We start from the raw sequence: 8,934 nt of genomic DNA, 5'->3' as shown, positions 1-8,934 counted from the left end.
TTTAGTGTCATGATTCATATTTTTACCTTGAGTAGAGCTTGCCATGTATCTCAATCTGTGTACTGTGGCCACCAGTCTTCATCAATCAAGGTTAGCAATATTAAAGTGACAGCCTTACTAAGCAGATGGTCAGCTAATCCCTGTTAATTTAAGATATGTTTGTTGAGAAAGTTTTACCTGGAGAATAAAGTCTACCGTCGATAACAAAAATCTATTTCGGATCGTGTTGTTGCTGTAAATTCACAGTGATTTGCATACTTTTCACAGACCATAAAACACAGATTGTATCATATTTTTGCTTTTTCCCACACTCCCACCTCTGTCCCTCTTTGCATCCTCATCCTTGCCCCCCTGATCTGTCTTCTAACTCCCAGCTTGGGGCTCTCTCAGGCCCATGACCCATCAGTTCGGCTAAGACCTCTGAGGAGCCATCCATCACCAGAGCTGTGTTGTAACCTGGGGATAGATTTCCTCTCCCCATGCCCACTCATCAATCACTGGGGGCTACTGAGCATACCCAAGCAGGCTGCAGAATGTGAAAAGGCCAAGCAATGTCATACACTAGGCCAAGTATGTACACTGACAGTGTAAAAGTCAGTGTATTTGTACACAAGTTGAGATTTAAAACAATCATATCCTCCTTGAGTCTTTGGGAGAATGTTACAAAAAACAGCATTTAAATGCAAATGCACTACAGTGAAAATGTCATTGATTTAAATTGTTTCCATTTATTCTTGTTCATTTGTGTCCGTTATGGGTATAGCAACAAGAAAGCATTAATGGCTAACAGATAAGAGGGTTGTGATAGCAAATGCATGTTGGCTCAGGGGGGTATACTGCGAAGCAGGATTTTCGCTTAGCCGGCTAAATTCAGGGAAAACTCCGGCTTTCCGGTCATCCGAAGCTGGTTCTCTTTTTAGCAGGCTCGATCTCCATGGTAATATATGCTAAGCAGCTAACCTGGTCGGGACCAGGGGCCTATACTGCGAACCTGGTTCAACCTAACCTGGATATGTTTGAGTTAGCCGGTTGGCTTAATCCAAAACATACGCGCTCTCGCTAAACTGTCCTACGACGCTGGTTATCAAGTGGATCGCTCAAGCCAGCCGTGTCCTATCTAGTTAGGTGCGCGTTCACATGAAAGGGGTGGTATCTGGAGCATTCGACCAATCACAAACATGGAGAAGCATACTGACAGCGCAGCGTCATACTTCCTGAATGAAAAGTGAACTTTAATACTAGTCAAAAATGAAGAAGTTAAACTTTAAACATCCATGACTTAAACACTTTATCCAGGATAAAAGCCACAGAGCTGCACCTGCAAGGTGAATACAGCTGGTAAAAGAAAAAGTGTTTGAATGCGTACATTAACAGGTTTATGATATCACTGCCCCGTCTAAAACACGATCTGACTTCAATTACATTTGTCTCGAGTGTTTCGTCAACTTATGTGTTGCTTAAAATAATACTTCTGCATACAGTATGTGACACTGTGAGTGTTGCACGGCCAGATACGGCTCAGCTGACTCAGATAATAAAATATATGATACATTATGAAGTGATATGCCGCGGACTGTACTTAATGTACTCTGATCCGGTTACTTATGTTGTGGCCGATATTTAAGTAAGCTTTCTTAACGCTAATGTTATAATAGTCAGATTGCTCTGAAGATGGGAGGTGATATTCTATTAATGTTCACGTTCACACAGTCGGTGATTTTTGCCGGCCGTCTTTCCTGCGACGGCAGCTTTTCTGTATTTCCTTTCTCCTGTAATATGACTTGATCGCTTTAAACTCCGCACACTGAGCTCTGATTGGTCAGCAGGCGGTGCTTTCACTGAGTTGAGCTCTTAGCCTGCAACCTAACCTGGTCCCGACCAGGTTAGCTGCTTAGCATATATTACCATGGAGATCTAGCCTGCTAAAAAGAGAACCAGCTTCGTAGGACCGGAAAGCCGGAGTTTTCCCTGAATTTAGCCGGCTAAGCGAAAATCCTGCTTCGCAGTATACCCCCCAGGTTCGGTTGCAGGCTAAGAGATCAACTCAGTGAAAGCACCGCCTGCTGACCAATCAGAGCTCAGTGTGCGGAGTTTAAAGCGATCAAGTCATATTACAGGAGAAAGGAAATACAGAAAAACTGCCGTCGCAGGAAAGACGGCCGGCAAAAATCACCGACTGTGTGAACGTGAACATTAATAGAATATCACCTCCCATCTTCAGAGCAATCTGACTGTTATAACATTAGCGTTAAGAAAGCTTACTTAAATATCGGCCACAACATAAGTAACCGGATCAGAGTAACATTAAGTACAGTCCGCGGCATATCACTTCATAATGTATCATATATCTCCTGATCTGAGTCAGCTGAGCCGTATCTGGCCGTGCAACACTCACAGTGACACATACTGTATGCAGAAGTATTATTTTAAGCAACACATAAGTTGACGAAACACTCGAGACAAATGTAATTGAAGTCAGATCGTGTTTTAGACGGGGCAGTGATATCATAAACCTGTTAATGTACGCATTCAAACACTTTTTCTTTTGCCAGCTGTATTCACCTTGCAGGTGCAGCTCTGTGGCTTTGATCCTGGATAAAGTGTTTAAGTCCTGGATGTTTAAAGTTTAACTTCTTCATTTTTGACTAGTATTAAAGTTCACTTTTCATTCAGGAAGTATGACGCTGTGCTGTCAGTACGCTTCTCCATGTATGTGATTGGTCGAATGCTCCAGATACCACCCCTTTCATGTGAACGCGCACCTAACTAGATAGGACACGGCTGGCTTGAGCGATCCACTTGAGCGATCCACTTGATAACCAGCGTCGTAGTTCAGTTTAGCGAGAGCGCGTATGTTTTGGATTAGGCCAACCGGCTAACTCAAACATATCCAGGTTAGGTTGAACCAGGTTCGTAGTATAGGCCCCAGGTAGTGATGCACAGCTGTGTTTGCTTGTGAGTCTTGGCTCAAAACAAAACCAGCACTCTCTGAAGCAAATCTCTGGTAGATCATCAGAAAGTCATCAAAAAAAATACAAGAAGTTTGTGAATTGCACATCATAAACTTATTAAAGGGGGAGCAAGTATTCATTGATAAACTCTACAAACGGAGATACTGTAAGAAGGAGACCAAGGTGACGCAAAACAATGCAAGGAAGAATGCAAGAGACTCAAGAGAGGTGAGAATATTGGGGGCATTTATCTCTCATGCTCGAGGAAAGGGAGTGGTGATGCAACAGAGTTGAAAGAGTACAAAATGGGGATAAAAGGGGTAGAAAAGCTAATGCAAAACGGGGTCACCTACATCAAACAGTGTTGCATGTCACCGGCACCTACACAAAGAAGGTGGAGTTTCGGTCAGAGGTTTTGTCACGTCGATACAGCAGAGGCTGAGCCCAGTGCTGACGGCGTTGAGTCAGCCAGTGCCAGGTGGCCTTTTGATATGGGCACCACTCCCCTAAATGACTTCTTACAGGAGAGGGAGAGAGCGCCTGACAACAACATCCCTTCAATTAAACCTCTAATTAATGAGAGCTATTTAAAGAAGCCCACTCATCCCCGACGGCAGGAAGCACGCCGACATGAGAAAAGATAAACTGCACATCTTTGCTCTGATTTACCTATTCTCCAAGTTGCCCTTTGGCATTGCTGCTTTCTTACACAGCAAATGTAAACAGCTGTCACAATTACAAAAAAACAGAACTGCATGAGTGTGACCCTGTTAACATACATGTTCTTTGTCATGTATGCATTCTTTAATTAATTTCCTTTTTAAGCCAGTCATGTGTAACGTTTATAAACAAGTAAAGATGACATTCATTAAGCCCCTGTCACACTGTCCCGAAATTGACACCAGATGGACACACGATAAAGGAAATGTTCAAATTCGGCTCTGATCGTAACAACATCGGGCCATTCGTGAGGGCTTCTTAAGCCATCGTATGACTGCCGGTGGGCTCCGGCAGCAACTTTGTGAGCGGTGGCAAAATCTTTGGCATGCCAAAAAATTGCCAAAGGACCTTGCGAAGGTTCATTTTCGTGTTGAATTTGTGTGTCCATTTTGCCCTTTGTAAGGCACTTGTGAGGGCATCTTGTCAAATCGTATCATCTTCGTCTGATCAATCCGTGCCATCAGGCATTTTTCACCTCACAAAGACAATAGAGTGCCACAGTGACGCGTCCTAAAACCCGGAGGTAAACTCCTTCCGGTTCTAATTTTTGAATCATAAATCTATCGATCATGGACATGTGGATATTATCCGGCTGAACAAAACGTGATCTGTCTCTTCAATTTGTGTCAACCACAGACCTTATTTCGAGCTATTTTCCAAAATCCTATGGAGAAATGGCATTGGTTTTTGTCAAAGGAACCGGAAGTGGTAAAATGCTAACTTACTTCCGGGTTTTAGAACGCGTCACTGTGGCACTCTATAGAGAGGCGAAGTCCCTCCCCTTCCGGGGACCTCCATCGGACCTTATTTCAGAAAAAGTATGTATTGAAGTTAATGGGGAGAGAAAACTTATCTCTCAATCCCGTTTGAATTGTGCCACGAATTACACATATGATGTTTGTCAATCTTAAAAAATAAAAAGTCAGTTTGTCCGTTGTAAAACTGTTGAAATATAAGACTATGAAAAATACGCAACTAGAAAGACTACAAATCCCAGAATCCCGGTCCCGCATGCTGGATCTTACGGAACCGACTAACTCCCCTTTTGTGTATGTACAGCTCTCAACATGCCCAGACTTGTAGTGATTTTCACCTCTTTTAATACTTCTCGCCTCATTTTTATTTAGCCTTTATTTATACAGGTGTAAAATCTCATTGAGAAACAAGGTCTCATTTTTAAGAGAGACCTGTTTATTTCACATTTCACTTCATTCTAAAAGAATGAAGTGTTACTTCACAGTTTTACGACACATTTTAATTGTTTTGACTTGCAAAATTATCTTTTAAATTGACAAACATCATATGTGTAATTCGTGGCACAATGCAAACGGGATCGAAAGATAATCTTTCTCTCGCCATTGACTTCAATACATACTTTTTCCGAAATAAGGTCCCATGGAGGTCCCCCGGAAAGGGAGGGACTTTGCCTCTCTATACGAAGGAAACAAGAAGCTGCCCAATTGTCTTATGCAGCATCCACACGGCGGCGTGCGTTAAAGCTTGCCGGTGGGCGTGTCTGAAACTCGACCAACAACCAATCACATGAATCTCCCGCCCCGGACACACAAGCACGCGGTTTGATTGGCTAGCTAGAGCTTGTACTGGCATATGATTTGATTGGCTGACGCTTCCGTCAAAGCTTCAAAAGTAGAACATTGCTCTACTTTTGCTCCCACAATGCAGTTCGGCGAAGCGTGACGTCACCCCATTCAAAGTGAATGGGCAGAAGCGTTGAAGCTTCAACGCACGCCGCAGTGTGTAACCCCTCGATTCCACCGGGTCCGTCTGTGTCGTGTCACAGCTGCGCCGCGGTTTTGGTCCGGCCTCCTCCGGCGTCATACCCTACCGGGCGCGTTTCAGAAGCATTTCAGAAGCGGAGCATCTTGCCTGCCGGCTCGCCGTTTTTGTTGATTTGGGCATATTTCCTGCACAGGCTACTTTGTACAGACAAAGTTAATAATAATTGTAATATTCCAGTTATAAATGACATGAATCAAAGATGTGTTGCTGTATTTTAGTGGTAAAAAAATGCATTCATCATCATAATTATTCTATATATATAATTTACACAGTGCCTGTAAACCGGAGGAGAACGCTGGCATTTCCTCCTACTTGAAAGACTACGGAGGGATAGGGTCTGCACTCTGCAAAATTAGTTTATTTTGGGGATGGGCCGGATGCTGTCACCGTTCCACTTCCTGCCCGGCGCCTCTGCAACGCCTCGCGTCGCGTCGAGCCGTACCCATTGACTAGAGTGGCCCCTATGGAGTGGCCGCGATCTCTGCGAACGCCGTAACACGGCCGTACGGTGTTACGAGCCGTAACGCGGCTGTAACCCCCAGTTTCCACCGGGTCCGTCTGCGCCGCACTGTGCCGTGTTACGGCTGTGCCGCGGCGGTCGTAAAGATCACGGCCACTCTAGTCAATGGGTGCTATTCCACCACACGCGCCGCGTTACGGCTCAGACGTGTCCCAGAAGCGGCTCGGCGCAGCGCTTCTCTAAAATTAGGATGAATCCTATTTTTGCCGCGGCGCAGCCGTAACATAACATCGGGCAGGCAGCCCCCCCTCGCAGGAAGTGGAAAGGTGAGCATCCGGGCCAGGCCCATCCCCCACATATACTAATTTAGCAGACCCCCCTCCTTCATCACAACACCTCCACTACGATACGCACAATGGACAATGAGGTTTTCATCATGGAAGTGGAAAAACACACTATTTTATATGATGTAACCAATGCTTATTACAAGGACAACATCAGAAAGGACAAGGCCTGGTTTTTAGTAGCTGCAGTTTGTGGAGTGGAAGGTAACAACTACATATTAATGTTTTAAAGTTAATTAATACTTTTAGGTACAGTACAGAGCCATTCAGTAGTTTAACATCTTGTGAAAGTCGTTAAAAAACGGTTCAGACGCTATGCTTCTGAAACGCTTCTGGGACGCGTCCGGTGGGTTATGGCGCTAGAGGAGGTCGGACCAAAACCGCGGCACAGCCGTAATGCGGCACAGTGTTGGGGTAACACGGCCGTAACGCAACGCTGACGGACATATAAAGACGGAGAAATTAAAGAATAAAGTGTATGTTTAAATGTTAGCACCCCCCGAAGAAGCACAAGCTCTTACGTTGAGTCTGGATACATTCTAAATCATCAGTAAAGTCTACGACCATATTATTTTCGTGTGTGGTTCAGGTGCCATCGTGTGGCCTTCTGTAGGCATCGTACTTGCTTCGGCCGTTGCTTGGCTGTTGACCAAGTTTGGGGCCATCTCGTGCGAAATTCACAATTCCATATTCGTGTGTCCATCTGGTGTCAATTTCGGGACAGTGTGACAGGGGCTTTACCAAAGCTAAGCTACAACAGAGAATAGATCACAACATGAACCTATACAGAACAGGCAAATGTAATGCAAAATCCTGTATCCCCACAAAAGCATTTTGTCATAGTCCAAACTGTGTGGATTCAAGAGGGAAATCTTCTGGCAGCCTGCAGTTTCTCCCTGAGAAAGAGCTCATTAGCTTCTCTTGGCCTCAATTGAGCTTCCCAGACATCACTTCTCTCATGCTGAATACAAATCCACCTACTTCAACAGGATTGGGACCCCCAAACACTAACCATAGTCATAATAACCCTGACCATCTCAAACCTAAATCAAATATATAGCAACTTAATTAGTTGAACTTTTGGGGGTGGGAGCGTGCAGCGTCTGGAGGCCTGCTACCCGAGGGGATCAATTCAGGACAAAAACATTGTCTCCAAATGAAAATATTTCCTCCCTTCATTGGAGCTAAAAAGCTGGTTATCGACCAAATATACTCTAAAGCAAAAAGTTTTTACAAAATCCCAAGGGTCAGAAACTCTGTTCCAGACTTTGACTGCTTTACAAACCAAGTAGGCAAAGATAGAGTAAAGTTCTCCCGCTATACTGAGTGTTACTTTTATGGTTGTTAATAAGTTGAATTCGCCAAAACTAATGCAAAAAGTTAAATAAAATCTGTGCTCATGACAAAAACTATGAAAAGACCAAATTGAAAATTTGCTTAATTGTGTTTTTGAATTTGTCTGACCCTTTTTAGTGATGGTCCATTCAGTTTAGAAAGAGGTAAAAATGCTTAGTCTTCATTTTAATATCTTTTCAGCTAAATGTCTTCCCTCAGGTAATGACTCCTATTAGCATGAAAAAAACAATTCAACATTAACAAAAACAAATGAACAAGATGTGAAACACTTTTACAAAGCTAGAGACAAATTTACATTTTATAAAACAAAATGACATTAGCGAAACACTTTTACGAGAACTGAGACAAATGTACAAGTCCAGAAACACTTTAACATTTGCCGAAACACTTTAACAAACTAGAAAATCAAACCGGAAAGGAAATGTCCATCATACCAGAAGTGACGTGCAAGTGATTGACATAAACTTAAGTTTGTTTCGGCGGTCTATGGACGTTACGAGTGTGTTTATGGTCGTTAAACATGTTTTGTCCGTTTTGTGGAAACCACCTGGGCCAAGTGACACGGTTTTGCTCATCACATGTACTTTCTCGTGTGCACGAAATACATTCTCGAGCGCACCGGTTCGCCAAGTAGGAAGTGGAGCTGTGCCTTTTACGCACCGCCTTCGCTGTGTTTACCTTCATTAGAACAGCTAAAGAGCGACTGCAGCCTGCTTCGTTTTTATGAAGGAGAAGTCCGGTCACCAAGGCGCATGGTGTGTGTGTGTGTGTGTGTGTGTGTGTGTGTGTGTGTGTGTGTGTGTGTGTGTGTGTGTGTGTGTGTGTGTGTGTGTGTGTGTGTGTGTGTGTGTGTGTGTGTGTGTGTGTGTGTGTGTGTGTGTGTGTGTGTGTGTGTGTGTGGTTAAAACGAAGCAGCCTGCAGTCGCTCTTTAGCTGTTCTAATGAAGGTAAACACAGCGAAGGCGGTGCATAAAAGGCACAGCTCCACTTCTACTAGGCGAACCGGTAACTTTCTCGTGCGCACGAGAACGTATCTCGTGATGAGCAAAACCGTGTCACTTGGCTCAGGTTGTTTCCACAGAACGGACAAAACATGTTTAACGACCATAAACACACTCCTGCTGTCCATAGGTACCGGCGGTCTATCCGCCAAAACAAACTTAAGTTTGTGTCAATCACTTGCACGTCACTTCTGGTATGATGGACATTCTCTTTCCAGTTTGATTCTCTAGTTTGTTAAAGTTTTTCGGCAAATGTTAAAGTGTGTCGGGACTTGTGAATTTGTCTCAGTTCTCGTAAAGTG

Source organism: Pseudochaenichthys georgianus, chromosome 8 (assembly GCF_902827115.2).
Source record: "Pseudochaenichthys georgianus chromosome 8, fPseGeo1.2, whole genome shotgun sequence".
Lineage (NCBI taxonomy): Eukaryota > Metazoa > Chordata > Actinopteri > Perciformes > Channichthyidae > Pseudochaenichthys > Pseudochaenichthys georgianus.
The sequence above is the reverse complement of the archived record's forward strand: the minus strand, read 5'-3'. Positions refer to the sequence as shown.